Source organism: Lepisosteus oculatus, chromosome 16, assembly GCF_040954835.1.
Source record: "Lepisosteus oculatus isolate fLepOcu1 chromosome 16, fLepOcu1.hap2, whole genome shotgun sequence".
NCBI lineage: Eukaryota > Metazoa > Chordata > Actinopteri > Semionotiformes > Lepisosteidae > Lepisosteus > Lepisosteus oculatus.
This window is the reverse complement of record NC_090711.1, coordinates 18,052,899-18,069,877: the sequence shown is the minus strand read 5'-3', so window position 1 is coordinate 18,069,877 and position 16,979 is coordinate 18,052,899. Positions and strand designations below refer to the sequence as shown.

The window sequence follows — 16,979 nt, the reverse complement described above, 5'->3', positions numbered from 1 at the left end:
GAGGGTTGAAATCTCCTCACCAGAGTGCTCACAACGCACGACAATCCCTGCCGGAGATAGCCCTTGCTCATTGAAGGTCCTAGGCCAGACTATTTTGCTGGCCTTTTCGTCCCATTTACAGAACTTCTTGAACCTCATAGGTACCTCAGCGAATATAAAGACATCTCGTTCTTCTCTCTGCAGGGCGACGCGTGGCTGCATGTGTTCTTCTGAGGCTTCTGCCGAGGTCGGGGTCATCTCCGTTTCTGGAATGACAAAGCCTGAGGACATACCCGACTCTGCCGTAAGGGGGGGGTCACCCACACCACTTACCTCGCCCTCCGACCCTAGTGGAGTAGATTCGGCCTGGGCCAACGAATCTGTGGCCATCGACTCAAGGTATTCCATGGGATCTACACCCGATTTCTTCACCAAGGGCGGCACATCATTTTCCGCCTTTCTTTTCACAACTTTCCTGGCCTGGACGGTGTCCATGGCCTCCTCTTCATCCACTCTGTCCCCCCAGTCTGACCCTACTTCCTCCGCAGAGGGCAGGCTTGATTCCTCAGCCAACGCTCTTATATGCTCTAGCGCGGCGAGCGAGACCCCACCTTCCTCCTCTGCGCTCCCCAGGACCTCCTCAGCACTCACCGGAGCCTCCGTCTCTTCTTCGCCGCTGCGATCTTCTGCTGAGGTAAGTGCTGTTGCCGTCTGCCTGTGGTCCGTTACCTCCTGCCCTTGATCCACACCCTCAGGTTCCATCACCTCCTCGCCAGCGTCAGGGACCAGCGACGCCGGTGCCGGGCCCTCTGCTGCATCTTCTGCCTGGTGAACTGAGGTAACACTTGCTGCCGATGTGCCACCCGCCACGGCTGCGAAACTCATACCTTTCTTTGGGCACGCCCTGTAAATGTGCCCAGAGACCCCGCACAAATTACATTTCGGCTCAGCCCTGCACATGAAGGTGCTGTGCCCCACAGTATCACACCTTCGACAGACCTCCACATCACAGTCAGCAGCATAATGGCCCTTCTGCCTGCATCGTCTACACGCCAAGGGTTGATCAGGGTAGTACAGATAACCTGTATAAGTTCCAATTGAGAAGTTAGCAGGAGGGTGCAAGAGCCCATCTTCAGCACTAGGGTCCGCTCTGAAACGCACCAGAAATTTCCTTTTCCCGTTCCAGACTCTCTTCCTATCCATCTCCTTGATACCCGTGCCCTGAACGTCAACAAATCTTTTAAGAAAATTAACAATGTCTGCGTCTGGGGTAAAAGGGTTGTTCATATGGACCCATATGGGTCTCGCCTCCCGTGCAAACAAAGGTTCAAGGAAAAAATGAACAAAAGGTTCCTCCAGTCTGCGAGCAGTCAAAACAGACCAAACTTTCGTGCACTGTTCAGCAGAGTAAAGTGACAAATCAAAAATCTTTTTACCTGGAAAGTCCTGGAGGCAATAGATCTCTTCAGGCTGTAAGGACAAATGCTTGAAAAGGACTTCATCCTCGAAAGCATCCCTCTTGGCAAAATCCTTGTCAGAAGCCTCCACTCGCAGCACAAAACGCACAGTATGCCTTGGTCTTGCATTCTTGCTTGAAGTCCTCTCCATCTTGTGTAGAGTGGCCGGAATCCTATCCGCCACAAAGAAAAAATCGCCGTCGCCTGGAAAAAGCCGCGCCGTCCACCCCTTCCCGCCTTTGACTCAGAGCCCAAGCCGCGGTCAGGCCACGCACTCAGGATCTTCGCCAAAAGGCCGAGAAGCGATGCCCACAAAGGCGCGGAGCGACGCGCGGGCGTTCCGCTGGCGCACAGTGGCGCAGGCCGACTCCTCTGGAGCCCGGGACCCGCGCAGCTGCCGGCCTCCCTGCAGCCAGAGGCCTCAAAGCGGGACTCTGCTCCCCCTCTCTCTTGCCTGCCTGGCTGCCTTCCTGCCAGTCCCGGGCGGGGGCCCTGCTCTTTGATCTTCTGTCAACGGCCCGACAACGACCGCAGCCGCAGGGGGCGCCAGCCGCCCGGCCTCCTTAGCTTAGGCCCCTCCCACCGGCAGCAGCTGTGCCCAACCGGCTGCAAGCGAAAGCCGAGCGCCAGCACCTGCGGGCAGAGGCAAGGGGCAGCTCTCTCTCCGGAGGGAGGGACGGGGACGGGGACGCGCGCCTGCCTGCCTGCCTGAAAAAAAGAAAGAAAAGGTGGATATACTAAGTTTTTTGGAGGGAAAACGCCCAGCTGTCGAAAGGGGCCCGCCTGCGGGGACGGGGACGGACACAAGCAAGCAAGCAAGCAAGCAAGCAAGCAAGCAAGCAAGCAAGCAAGCAAGCAAGCAAGCCACGCCTGCCTCCCTGGGAAAAGGCTGAAAAACCTAAGTTTTTTGGAGGGAAAACGCACGGGAGCCGAAAAGGGGGCCGGCCTGCTTGCCCAGAGAGTCGAGACGCGGGAAAGCGCACAGAGGGAGCACGGGAACCGAGAGGGCGAGAGAGAGACGGACACAGAGACACACAGATGGACGAGGGACGAGGGACGAGACCCGAGAAGAAGGAGCTCCAGTCCACTTCGCTCGCTAGCTACGTCTGTCTTTTCACCGCTGAGAGAAGGTGGTGCACCGCTCCCGGAGGCGCTGCAATACCGGGCCGATGCGTGGAGAGGACGGAGCAAGCTCCTGATCCAGCTCCCTGTTCCAAAAATCCGTTTAATATGTGGTCCCCCGATGGGGGACGTATCAGATATTAAACTGATAAGAACAGATTTTTTTTTTTTTTTTTTATTGCAAAATTACAAAAGAAATTCCAAAAACTCCAAAGAACAAAACACAATCCCAAATACACAATAGTCACAATAACAACCAAAGTCATCTCAACCCATAATTCACAAAATTCCATTCAATAGTTGACTAACAAAAACTTCTAAATACTAACAACCCTTCCCACTCAATTCTCAACAAATAATTACACAGTAAAATCAATACACAACAAAATCTGTACATCCCCATAACATAGCTCAGAACCCCAATTATTACCATAATCCCACCCATTATGTAAATTAAACCAAAAACCCCTTCCCCAAATTTACAATTCATTCATTTCCACAATCCTTTAATTAACTCCCAGCACCACCCGTCACAAACTAGTCCCCTCCCAAACCTCCCATTACATAAACCCACGTTTCAAACAAGTCAAACACATACAAAAATCAAACAATCCAAAATTCATATAAGAAACAAACAATTTCTTGTTATACTAATACAAAACCCATTCTTTCCCTTTTTTTCGATTAACAAAAAAAAAACTTCTGAATACTAACAACACTTCCCATTCAATTTTCAACAAATTATTACACAGCAAAATCTCTACAAAACACAAATCTGCTTAAATCTATTACACAATCTCAAACCCCACTAATCTCCATACTCCCGCCCCTTATGCAAATTAAACCAAACCCTCATCCCCAAACTTACAATACATTCATTTCCTTACCTCCATTAAATACAATCTGTATCCCATCAGAATTAAACACATTCATCATCTGAAACATTACACAACATTTTGATAAATGAAACAGCAGCTTCATTACACATCACTTTACCTTTCCCCGACACACGTAGCCCTCTAACCATTCTTTTTTCCAGAACCGAGTATTCAAAAAGAAGCTGCGGAAACTCCTTTTCTATATACCGTGACACAACCATCACCCGTTTCCTATCCAAAGCCACCGAAAGATCTTCAAACATATTCCTATCCACCGCTTTTCTATTTTTCCCCAAAGGCCATTTAAAATGAATACGACTCTTCCTCTCCTCCCTCCACTGCTTCCACTCAATGTCTCCATCCCAAAAATCCATCTCTCCCCCCCCCGTCAGCACCTCCCCCTTTAATACATCGCCCTCCACCTTCTCAGAATCAATATCAACAGCTAGAACAGCGAAGGGGTTTGCACTCTCCACTGCCTGCCCACCCACTTCCTCCTTTTGCCTAACAACACCCTTCCCTTTACTCTTCCCGCTCTGAGCCACTAACCAATCCCTACCCTCACCCCCCTCCGACACTTGACCAGCCCCACTTGGATCGTCGTCCTCCACCTCCTCAGGATCACCAGCCGCCACTTTCTTCTTGCGAGAGACTCCACTCTCCGCCACTTGGCCTATTCCACTTGAGTCGTCGTCACCCTTCACCTCCTCAGGATCCCGATCCGCCACCCTCTTCCGACTAGGAATTCCTGAAACAGACATCCCCCGGCTCCCCGAAGGCCCCTCATCACCATCCATTTCAATGTCAGGCACACTCTCCGCCCACGACACCCTTCCTGATTCCTCGACCAACTCCTCCACCATCTCGGCGACCTCCTCCAGACCCTCTCCCTGCTTAGGGGACACCGAACCTCCATCCTTCTCCGCCACACCTCCGGCCGCCACCATAGACTCCTTCTCTGCAGACCCCTGTTCTCCTGGAGCCGCTCCCGTCCTCCTTGCAAAAGACTCTCCAGCAGTCGACCGAGCCCGGGCTGCACCTGCATAGCTCCTTGACCTTTGGAAACAGTTCTTATACACATGACTGGCTTCACCACACAAATTACAAGATAAGGGCTTGGCACACTTCTCTGCCCTGTGCCCTATTTCCCCACACCTTCTGCAACATATAACAGTGCATTCAGCTGCCACGTGACCCTCCATTGCACAGTTCCGACATACAAATGGCTGCCCAGGGTAATTCAGGTGACCTCCATTCGAACCGATCATAAAGAAAGCTGGTGGGTGAACATACCCACCTTTCTCAGATGCAATAGTCCTTAAGCGCACCATGTACCTCCTTTTCCCCGTCCAGAAATTCTTAGAGTCCATAACCTTTACACCATTCCCTTGAATGTCCACAAATCTTCTCAAAAAACATACCAGTTCAGACTCTGGCACATACGGATTATGCATATGCACAGTCAAAGGCCTTAGTTCTCTGGCAAACAATGGCTCTATAACAAAATTAACAAAGGGCAAGTTCTCCTTCTGAGCTTGAAGAACATTCCATTTCTCCATACAAACTTTCTCCGAAATAAAAGAAACATCAAAAATACCTTTCCCAGGAAAATCTTGATAACAAAAAACATCCGGTACCTCCACGCCCAAAGCTTGGATCAGCACAATGTCCGAAAACTCCTCTCTCTTCATCCTTTCGGTTCCCGGTCTCTCCTTCCATACGAAACGAACGGAATTCCGCATCCGTCCCTCTCTGCCCAACCACTCTCCGCCTGCCGAAGCCGCAACTCCGCCAATCGCCTCCATCGCTCCGTCCTCTCCCCTCTGGTTGACTCTGCCTCCAACAGCTGCCTCCACCGTCGCCTCCTCCGCCGCCTTCCCGACCCTCTGACTAAGACCTCGGAACTGCGGTCAAGCCACTTGAACCTTGATCTTAGCCAAAAGGCCGAGAAGCGATGCCCACAAAGGCGCGGAGCGACGCGCGGGCGTTCCGCTGGCGCACAGTGGCGCAGGCCGACTCCTCTGGAGCCCGGGACCCGCGCAGCTGCCGGCCTCCCTGCAGCCAGAGGCCTCAAAGCGGGACTCTGCTCCCCCTCTCTCTTGCCTGCCTGGCTGCCTTCCTGCCAGTCCCGGGCGGGGGCCCTGCTCTTTGATCTTCTGTCAACGGCCCGACAACGACCGCAGCCGCAGGGGGCGCCAGCCGCCCGGCCTCCTTAGCTTAGGCCCCTCCCACCGGCAGCAGCTGTGCCCAACCGGCTGCAAGCGAAAGCCGAGCGCCAGCACCTGCGGGCAGAGGCAAGGGGCAGCTCTCTCTCCGGAGGGAGGGACGGGGACGGGGACGCGCGCCTGCCTGCCTGCCTGAAAAAAAGAAAGAAAAGGTGGATATACTAAGTTTTTTGGAGGGAAAACGCCCAGCTGTCGAAAGGGGCCCGCCTGCGGGGACGGGGACGGACACAAGCAAGCAAGCAAGCAAGCAAGCAAGCAAGCAAGCAAGCAAGCAAGCAAGCAAGCAAGCCACGCCTGCCTCCCTGGGAAAAGGCTGAAAAACCTAAGTTTTTTGGAGGGAAAACGCACGGGAGCCGAAAAGGGGGCCGGCCTGCTTGCCCAGAGAGTCGAGACGCGGGAAAGCGCACAGAGGGAGCACGGGAACCGAGAGGGCGAGAGAGAGACGGACACAGAGACACACAGATGGACGAGGGACGAGGGACGAGACCCGAGAAGAAGGAGCTCCAGTCCACTTCGCTCGCTAGCTACGTCTGTCTTTTCACCGCTGAGAGAAGGTGGTGCACCGCTCCCGGAGGCGCTGCAATACCGGGCCGATGCGTGGAGAGGACGGAGCAAGCTCCTGATCCAGCTCCCTGTTCCAAAAATCCGTTTAATATGTGGTCCCCCGATGGGGGACGTATCAGATATTAAACTGATAAGAACAGATTTTTTTTTTTTTTTTTATTATACAAAATACAAAATGAAACACCAAAACTACAAATACATAAGTCCAAAAACACAATCAAAAACAAAAACAATTACACAGCTAAATCAAAGGTATCATAATCTCATCCCTTATATAGACACAACCCACCCCAATACAATTCCCTTGCTCAAAAACAAACCCACAATTAACATGAAGCAGATATGCGTACATAAAATAAACAACTTACTTGAAAAACACAGTACATGCTTTCCAACCCCAACCCTATTTACATAATCCCGCCCCTTATGCAAATTACCTACCACCCCCAAATTCACCCAACAGTCTTATTTACAAATTACAGGAACATTAAAGGACCTAGACTATTTCCAATCCCAGATATCCACTATGGATTTCCATTTCTCCTTTGCGGCATGAAAACCCCATCTTTTTATGTCCCCTTCTACCAACCCTCTCAAATTCCATAAAAGCCTTCTATATAACCCATCTACTGTACAAACAATTCCCCTCTTGACTAACAAATTCCTGGAATTCCATAACTCAAACTTAATTAAACTAACTAGCAACCATAACACAAAGCTCTTAGCGTTTGCCCCACCTCCCACCTTCAACCCATATAACACAACTGCAGGAAGTACACAGAAAGTGGAGGACAGGCTACTAAACAAAGTTTCACATTTGTTCCAGGTCCGCTGAGCAAAATTACAGTCCCAAAACACGTGGCTGATCGACTCCACCGCATGACACCCGGCTCTAGGACACTCCTGCTGCTTTGTCAGCTTATGTTTGAACAAAACCTCACGAACTGCCAAACGACCCCAAGCGGATAGCCAGTTCAAATCCATTAGATGGTGCTGTAGCCCTCTGGGCTGGACTCGCCGCCAGACCACGTTGGGGACGCCACCTACGAGGCTGGCCTCTTCAGCTTGAGTTACTGCAGAATAGAGCCGTCTGTGGTTAAGCAGGACCTGGTGATCTTTAAGCTCAGGGTGCTGTTTCAGCCAGTGTGTCGCATGCCGATAGTGCCATGGCAGATCGTTCCCATGAGGCAAACTGTTGGACCACTGAGCCAGGGCGCGCACGTGGCTAGATAGCCAGAACCTGACAAAATACTGAAAGGGATGTGAGACTGGGGAATGCAGAGCTATACACAGGCCAGACACATATATACAGTTTAGCTTTACAGGGAAGTTGGGAACTCCCCGTCCGCCTTCTTCCACTGGGCGATACATATCGACTCTGCGCACATACTCATATTTTCCCCCCCACATGAACATAAAAACCTCCCTTACCAGATATCTGTTGAAGCGCGCAGGCATGGGATACACCGATGCTAGATAAACCAGCACAGGCAGAAACACCACTTTCAGGATCAGGACTTTACCTACAAAGGACAGCTGCTTGTTCTTCCAGTGCGTCAGCTGCAGCCTAGCCTTCTCCAGCCTCTGGGACCAATTGCACCAAGCAGCATCCTGTGCCGTGAATAACACCCCTAGAATCTTAAGGGGCCCTTGACAGATGTCCAATCCATGCGCTGGTCCCAGCTGTTCTTTCCAAGGCCCGAAGAACTTGATCTGACTTTTCCCCCTGTTTAGCTTTGCACCTGACGCGAGGGAGAAGTTCTCGAAGACGTCCAAGGCCGCCTGTAGGCTAAGGTAAGAGCTGAGAAATAAGGTAACATCGTCAGCATATAATGCCACCTTAACTCTTTTTCCTCCACTCCCAGGTACGAGGATCCCGTCAATGGATGGCTCCTTCTGGACTGCCCGCGCATAAGGTTCCATATATAGTGCAAAAAGTAATGGGGACAGGGGGCAGCCCTGACGCACACCAGACTCTTGGAGAACCAGTCCTCCCAGGTGCCCGTTCACCAGAACTCTACTGCCAACCTGTGAGTACAGTATTTTTAACCAGCCCAGCATGACAGGGCCGAATCCCATCTTCTCCATCACTTGCCAGACAAAGGTGTGTGAGACATTGTCAAAAGCTTTTTCTAGGTCCAAGCTGGCGATCAGCAACGGGACGTTCCTGTTCTCGGACCACGCTATCACATCCCGTACTAGTTGGAGGGTCCAGCTGGCACGCCGACCTCGAACCCCGCAGGTTTGGTCCCAACCGATCACATGAGCTAGGACCCCCTTCAAGCGGTTTACCAGCACTTTAGCGATCAGCTTATAGTCCACGCACAACATCTGCAGCGGCCTCCAGTTCTTAAGGTCCTTTGCAGGTCCTTTTTTATACAACAGTGTGAGGATTCCCTCCCTCATAGACTCACACATAGCCTTCCTACGAAAGATTTCCTCCGTCACCTGAAGTAAGATTGGCCCTAAGATATCCCAGAACGTCCGATAAAATTCGGCTGGTAGTCCGTCTTTACCTGGTACCTTACCAGCCTTCATGCCGAGCAGAGCGTCGCCAAGTTCCTGCAAGCTTATAGGAGCCTCCAACTGTTCTTGGGCTTTGACAGGAACCTGCGCTGTAATACCGCTCAGCAGCTTTGCACCCATGGCCTCGTCCACCGTCTTTAGGGAAAAAAGACATTGGTAAAAGTGCCTCACCACTTCCAGCATCTCCTCACTACTAGTAACTATTTTCCCCTCCGAAGTCTGAATGCCAGTCATCACACTGCGCTTCTGTCTCTGACGAATTTGCCGGAAGAAAAAACTGGAACATGTTTCGTGAGATTGTATGAACTGCACGTGGGCTCTGAACAGGTAACTCCTTGCCTTTTGCTCGTGATAAGTGCGCAGTTCAGCTTTAGCTGCTGCAATATCTTCAGGGCACACTGACATATCCTTATTACACTGGGAAAACAAGGTGTTTAATCTTTCCTGCAGCGCCCTGCCCTTCTGCCGCTCACGCTTGAGCCTTGCTCTGCCATAAATTCTGGTCTCCTTTCTAATTTTCTTTTTTAAGTGTTCCCACCAATCAATCAGGGGAGTCCCCAGATTCCTCTCCTTCCACCATGTTTGCAATTTGTACCTCATTACCTTGACATATTCGTCTTCTCTTAGGTTCTCCGTATTTAACTTCCACACCCCACGCCCAAACTGGTTCCTTAAATGTGGAAAATGGGCCTCTACTAGGGCATGGTCAGAAAAACCTACCGGCAGCACCACCACCTTCTCCACAGGTACGTCCAGTGAGGCGAATACATAATCAAGGCGCTTCACAGTACCTTGAGCGTTCCTCCACGTGGCCTCTGCTTTCTCCTTTCGGATCCGGTAGGCGCAGTCGTAAAGTCCAAACTGTGCTAGAAGAAGATTGAGCTGCTTTGCCCCTGGATCCCTCTTATCTTGGAGGTCCACGTTAAAGTCTCCTCCCATGATGATCCATTTGTTGGTAAGGCAAACAGGATAAAGTTCCTTAAAGAAATCTGCCCGTAAAGCCATCATTGCCGGGGCATACACACACACACACCGAAAGCAATTCTCACCCGAACAAATATCCAAATATAAGGCTCTCCCAGGCACTACATTCACACATTTCTCCACTATAAAATTGCGATTGCCAAATAAAACTCCAACTCCCGAGGAGTGGACACCTCCGATATTCCATCTAGAATCTCCTCTGTCCCACTCACGAGTGAACTGTATGACGTCTCTTTCATCTTTTAGATGGACTTCCTGCACCAAACAAATATCAAAAACCATGGTTTTCAGGTAAGAAAAAAAGGCCGTCCTCTTTACTAAGTTCCTTAAACCCCGAATATTTAAAGTTAATATTTTCAACATTAGGGGGCAGTAAAAAGGCTCATCAGCTCCATGTAGGCTTGACGCACTGACGCCTCCCTTTGTCCCTGCAAATATAGTTTATCTATTTTACCTCCTGATCGCGTACAGCCAACTGACACTCCTTCATGCAACCTCAGCACACGTCGGAAGTTTGACGGCCGGGGCGGGTACTGCACGTTTCCGTTCTTCCAGGCACAGGCCTCCAAAAACTGCAGCGGGACCTCCAGAATCTTCAGCACTTTGTCAGGGCGCCTTTCCACCCCCACCTCGTACATCTCCTTCAGTTCTCCCTTGTCCCTTATCCATTTCTTTACAAAGTCACCCAACAACATCTTCTTATTGGTCGCATCTATCTGGTTGCGGCCCTTTACTTCGAGGGTTGAAATCTCCTCACCAGAGTGCTCACAACGCACGACAATCCCTGCCGGAGATAGCCCTTGCTCATTGAAGGTCCTAGGCCAGACTATTTTGCTGGCCTTTTCGTCCCATTTACAGAACTTCTTGAACCTCATAGGTACCTCAGCGAATATAAAGACATCTCGTTCTTCTCTCTGCAGGGCGACGCGTGGCTGCATGTGTTCTTCTGAGGCTTCTGCCGAGGTCGGGGTCATCTCCGTTTCTGGAATGACAAAGCCTGAGGACATACCCGACTCTGCCGTAAGGGGGGGGTCACCCACACCACTTACCTCGCCCTCCGACCCTAGTGGAGTAGATTCGGCCTGGGCCAACGAATCTGTGGCCATCGACTCAAGGTATTCCATGGGATCTACACCCGATTTCTTCACCAAGGGCGGCACATCATTTTCCGCCTTTCTTTTCACAACTTTCCTGGCCTGGACGGTGTCCATGGCCTCCTCTTCATCCACTCTGTCCCCCCAGTCTGACCCTACTTCCTCCGCAGAGGGCAGGCTTGATTCCTCAGCCAACGCTCTTATATGCTCTAGCGCGGCGAGCGAGACCCCACCTTCCTCCTCTGCGCTCCCCAGGACCTCCTCAGCACTCACCGGAGCCTCCGTCTCTTCTTCGCCGCTGCGATCCTCTGCTGAGGTAAGTGCTGTTGCCGTCTGCCTGTGGTCCGTTACCTCCTGCCCTTGATCCACACCCTCAGGTTCCATCACCTCCTCGCCAGCGTCAGGGACCAGCGACGCCGGTGCCGGGCCCTCTGCTGCATCTTCTGCCTGGTGAACTGAGGTAACACTTGCTGCCGATGTGCCACCCGCCACGGCTGCGAAACTCATACCTTTCTTTGGGCACGCCCTGTAAATGTGCCCAGAGACCCCGCACAAATTACATTTCGGCTCAGCCCTGCACATGAAGGTGCTGTGCCCCACAGTATCACACCTTCGACAGACCTCCACATCACAGTCAGCAGCATAATGGCCCTTCTGCCTGCATCGTCTACACGCCAAGGGTTGATCAGGGTAGTACAGATAACCTGTATAAGTTCCAATTGAGAAGTTAGCAGGAGGGTGCAAGAGCCCATCTTCAGCACTAGGGTCCGCTCTGAAACGCACCAGAAATTTCCTTTTCCCGTTCCAGACTCTCTTCCTATCCATCTCCTTGATACCCGTGCCCTGAACGTCAACAAATCTTTTAAGAAAATTAACAATGTCTGCGTCTGGGGTAAAAGGGTTGTTCATATGGACCCATATGGGTCTCGCCTCCCGTGCAAACAAAGGTTCAAGGAAAAAATGAACAAAAGGTTCCTCCAGTCTGCGAGCAGTCAAAACAGACCAAACTTTCGTGCACTGTTCAGCAGAGTAAAGTGACAAATCAAAAATCTTTTTACCTGGAAAGTCCTGGAGGCAATAGATCTCTTCAGGCTGTAAGGACAAATGCTTGAAAAGGACTTCATCCTCGAAAGCATCCCTCTTGGCAAAATCCTTGTCAGAAGCCTCCACTCGCAGCACAAAACGCACAGTATGCCTTGGTCTTGCATTCTTGCTTGAAGTCCTCTCCATCTTGTGTAGAGTGGCCGGAATCCTATCCGCCACAAAGAAAAAATCGCCGTCGCCTGGAAAAAGCCGCGCCGTCCACCCCTTCCCGCCTTTGACTCAGAGCCCAAGCCGCGGTCAGGCCACGCACTCAGGATCTTCGCCAAAAGGCCGAGAAGCGATGCCCGACGCCGGCCTTGGGCGGGCGCGCGGGCGTCCGGCTGGCGCGCAGCGGCGCAGGCCGACGCCTCGGGAGCCCGGTCCGCACGCGGCTGCCGGCCGCCCGGACTCCGCTCTCCCCCTCTCTTGCCTGCCTGCTTGCTCGCCTGCCTGCCCGCCAGTCCCGGGCGGGGGCCCTGCTCTTGGATCTCCTGTCAACGGCCCGACAACGACCGCAGCCGCAGGGGGGCGCCAGCCGGCCGGCCTCCTTAGCTTAGGCCCCTCCCACCAGCAGCAGCTGTGCCGAGCGAGCTGCAAGCGAAAGCGGACCGTCGGCACCTGCGGGCAGAGGCAAGGGGCAGCGCTCTCTCGGGAGGGACGGGGACACACACACACACAGACGCGCGCGCCTGCCCGCCTGCCGGAAAAAAAGGAAGAAAAGGTGTATATACTAAGTTTTTTGGAGGGAAACCGCCCGGCTGTCGAAAGGGGCCCGCCTGCGAGGACGGGGACACACACACACACACACAAAAGCCACGCCTGCCTCCCTGGGAAAAGGCTGAAAAAACTAAGTTTTTTGGAGGGAAAACGCACGGGAGCCGAAAAGGGGGCCGGCCTGCTTGCCCAGAGAGTCGAGACGCGGGAAAGTGCACAGAGGGAGCACGGGAACGGAGACGGGGAGGGGGAGGGGGAGAGAGAGACACACAGATGGACGAGAGACGAGACCCGAGAAGAAGGAGCTCCAGTCCACCTCGCTTGCTTGCTTGCTTGCTTGCTTGCTTGCTTGCTTGCTTGCTTGCTTGCTTGCTTGCTACGTCTGTCTTTTCACCGCTGAGAGAAGGTGGTGCACCGCTCCCGGAGGCGCTGCAATACCGGGCCGATGCGTGGAGAGGACGGAGCAAGCTCCTGATCCAGCTCCCTGTTCCAAAAATCCGTTTAATATGTGGTCCCCCGATGGGGGACGTATCAGATATTAAACTGATAAGAACAGATTTTTTTTATTAGAAAAATACAAAATACAAAAAATTTACACATATTTACTTCCCCTTATGTAACCATACCCTCCCAGAGTTATCTTAAAGAAATTAACCCCTTCCAACGGTCTTTTGCCGCCTCAAAACCCCACCGTGCGATGTCCCATTTTACCCGCCTCGTGATATCACTCCGGACCTTCCATACCAAACTTTCACACGAATCACCTCTCCCATGTTCCACCCATTCTCTCCGTGAAACCCACACATACCATTTTACCAAGCTAATCACTAACCATAAGAGGAACCCACGATTCCACTTCCGCGGTCTCGGGATTCCCCTCACTACTGCTCGCCTGGTTAAAATGAAATCCTCAGACACTCGTGCCAACAACCATTCACACTGACTCCACACCGCTTGCGTGAAAGTGCACTCCCAGAACACATGTACGACTGTCTCGACCTCAGAGCAGTTTGGGCGGGGACACCGGTTCTGTCTCGACAGGCTGTGCCTATGCAGTACCTCCCGAACAGGCAACCGATTCCAGACGGTCAGCCAATTGAGGTCTTTAAGCCTGTTGTCAAGACCAGCAGGCTGTATTTGCCGCCAGCCCTCCTCCGAGACCCCTACCACGGCCGGAGCCGTTTTTGCCACTACTGCCCGATATAAGGCCCTGTGGTCTAAGGACGCCCGCCCCTCCTTAGCTACTGGATGCTTTCTTAACCATTTCACTGCAAACCCATAATGCCGGGGCAGCCTTTCGGCCTTAGGTGTCCTATTCGACCAGACCACTAGGTGCCTCATCGTAGCAGCAAGCCACAGCTTGACAAAGCCGACGCATAGGTGGTCAGGGTCTTCAGCCAGAATCTTACACAGGCCAGACACAAAAATGGTGTCCAGTTTGGCCGGCAAATCTGTAACGGCTCTTCCCCCTTCCTCTACTGGTCTGTACATGTGCGCCCGAGCGATGTACTCATACCCCGCACCCCAGATGAACCGGAAGATAGCTCGTACCAGGTCTCTCCTCAAGCAGGCGGGCAAAGGGAACACCCTGGCCAAATGCAAGAGCAGAGGCAGGATGTCCACCTTGATTACTAGGACCTTCCCGGAGTGAGAAAGTGCCCTGTCCTGCCACATGCCCAACCTCTGCTTTACCTTCCGCAGCTTCTCTTCCCAATTCAATCTAGCGGGATCGCCCGAGTGAAAACGGATGCCCAAGACCTTTATTGGGCCCAGCTCCAGGGGAAGTCCCGCGACCTCATCTCTCCTGTCCTTCCATTTACCAAAATACTTGATGGCACACTTGGCCCTGTTTAAACAGGACCCAGTGCCAGCTGAGAGATCCTCCATCAGCTCAAGTACCTGGTGCATACTCCTTTCGGAAGTGAGGAACAGGGAGATATCGTCAGCATAGGCCGCGATTTTAACCTGCTCACCTCCACTGCCCGGGACTACCACGCCCTCAATCAGGGGGTCTTTACGAATTGCATGGAGGAGGGGCTCGGAGTACAGGACGTAGAGGAGCGGTGACAGGGGGCAACCCTGCCTCACCCCTCGACCGACCGGCACTCCTACCCCCAACCTCCCATTAATGCAGACTCGCGACACTGCCCCATTGTACAGAATTTTAACCCACCTGATGAAAGCGTGGCTCACACCCAGCCGTGCCAGCACCTCCCAGAGGAAGGCATGGTGGACCCTGTCAAATGCCTTGCTCTGGTCGAGGCTGACCAGCATGAGTTCTAGTCCTCGTTCTTCCACCCAAGCTACCGTGTCCCTGATAAGGTGGAGATTCCACTCTATTTTCCGGCCCTCCACACTACAGGTCTGATCTCTACAGACCAGATCTGGCATAACCTTCCTCAGCCGTCTACTCAGTACTCTTGCCAGGATCTTATAATCTGTACAGAGCAACTGAATCGGCCTCCAGTTCTCCAGATCTGTCTTATCGCCCTTTTTGAAGATTAGGGACATCACCCCCACCCTCATTGATGTCCCCATCTCCCCGACCTGTAGTATCTCACCAAAAACCTCCATGAGCATTGGTTGCAAAATGTTCCAAAAGGCGACATAAAAGTCTATGGGCAGGCCGTCGACCCCGGGGGCAGTTCCCCTACGCAATCCGGCCATTGCCTCCTTTAGTTCAGTGGCCGTTAGATCCCCATCTAAACCTAGGGCGCTATGTATTCTCCCCTCTAGTCCCGTCAACCACCTCTCCCACCGGTCCGTGTCCACTGGTCTTTCCTCAAACAAGGACCTATAGAACTCCGAGGCGCAATCCTCCATCTCCATTCCATCCTTCGTCACCGAGCCATCAGCTCGGCGTAGCGCCTCGAAGCAGGTCCTTGCCTGGCGTGCACGGACCGCACTGAAGAGGTGGGACGAGCACTTCTCCTCCTTCTCGATGACTTCACCCCTAAGCCTAAACAAGAAATCTTTTGCTCGCGAAGACCAGATCTCCTTTAACTCGAGTCTGATCTCCGCGGCTCTTGCAGCGTTAAAGGACCCGCCCCCATTAAAGGCCGCGTACAAGGCTTCCAGCTCTTTTTGCAAACCAACTAGAGCCTCCCTGCCCACAGACCTCCTGTCCCGGCAATAGCTCACAGAGGCCCTGGCGATTGCCTTCTTACAGGCCTCCCACCAGAGGACCGCCGATGGGAACCTCCACCTTTTTCTCTGGAAGCTGCTCAGCAGGTCCACTATCCGGGCTAAGTATTCCGCCTCGGACAGGACCTGGATATTCAGCTTCCAGTACTGAGTTTTAGGCCTAAAGCCTTCAGGGATCACAGTAGCAGACAGCAGGAGGTGATCAGAAAACCAGACTGGAATTACCTGTTTTGACTGCGTTGTTCCTTTTAGGGTAGTAAAGATATAGTCCAACCTGCGAAAAGTGTCCCGCCCATTGCTCCAGGTGTAGACCTTTGGTGTTTGGCCGGATCCTGCGAGACAGTCCTGCAATTTAAAGAGTTGCACTATCCTCCGCAAACCACTCACACCTGTCCCACTCATATCACCAATGTCGATGTTAAAATCCCCACCCATCAACACAACTCTATTAGTATAAAGGAGGGGCTCTAGGTCCTTCAGGAAGGCTGCCTGAAGGCGTCTATCAGCTGGCCCATAGACCCCGATCACCCGCACTCGCACACACTCCCACACGCCATCCACTACCAACAACCTCCCAGGAACCACAGACACCACCTCGCTGGGGAAAAACCCGGATGTCCCGCAGAGGATCCCCACACCTGAGGAATGAACACCCCCCACACTCCACCAGGACTCCCCAGCACTCCAATCACTTTTAAAGAGAGCAATATCCTTCTCTGACCCTAAGTGAACCTCCTGTAAGAAACAGAAGGAAAAAGTCCTCACTGCCAAAAATTTAAAAACACTGAGTCTCTTCACTCTGTCTTTCAGTCCTCTCGCATTAATAGAACAGAGAGTACACTCCATCATCAGAGAAAGAGGGAACGCTACTTCTCTTACTCAGAGGGACCCTCTTTCAAAATTCCAAGATGTTCTGGAGATCCCCGCCTGGGCTTACCCCTCCCATAGAAATGGGGGAAAATCCCGGGGTGGAATCTTCTCCTGAGGCAGTTACCCCACTACAGGGCAACGACTCCTCCGTGTCAGATACTGCTGGCCTCCCTGGCCCCAAGTTAATGTTACTACCAATCGCCACATCCCCAGGCACCGTGTCCCGGGGACATGCGACAGATTCGGCGGAGACCTCTGTCCCCCCTTCATCCCCACGAGGCTGGGGGGGGTCACTCGTCTCCTCTTCTTCTCCTTCAGCCGGACTTTGTTCTTCCGCGG

General features: G+C 52.5%; 3 non-coding genes across 3 annotated transcripts; all 3 read right to left on the bottom strand.

Moving 5' to 3' along the window:
- Positions 1-2,564: 2,564 nt before the first annotated feature.
- LOC138223390 (U2 spliceosomal RNA) lies at positions 2,565-2,757 on the bottom strand. The gene has a single exon (XR_011181835.1). It is a non-coding gene; the product is annotated as a U2 spliceosomal RNA (small nuclear RNA).
- Positions 2,758-6,213: 3,456 nt separating this feature from the next.
- Positions 6,214-6,406, bottom strand: LOC138223402 (U2 spliceosomal RNA). Its single transcript, XR_011181843.1, has one exon. It is a non-coding gene; the product is annotated as a U2 spliceosomal RNA (small nuclear RNA).
- Positions 6,407-13,030: 6,624 nt separating this feature from the next.
- Positions 13,031-13,214, bottom strand: LOC138223388 (U2 spliceosomal RNA). The gene has a single exon (XR_011181833.1). It is a non-coding gene; the product is annotated as a U2 spliceosomal RNA (small nuclear RNA).
- Between the last annotated feature and the right edge of the window lie 3,765 nt (positions 13,215-16,979).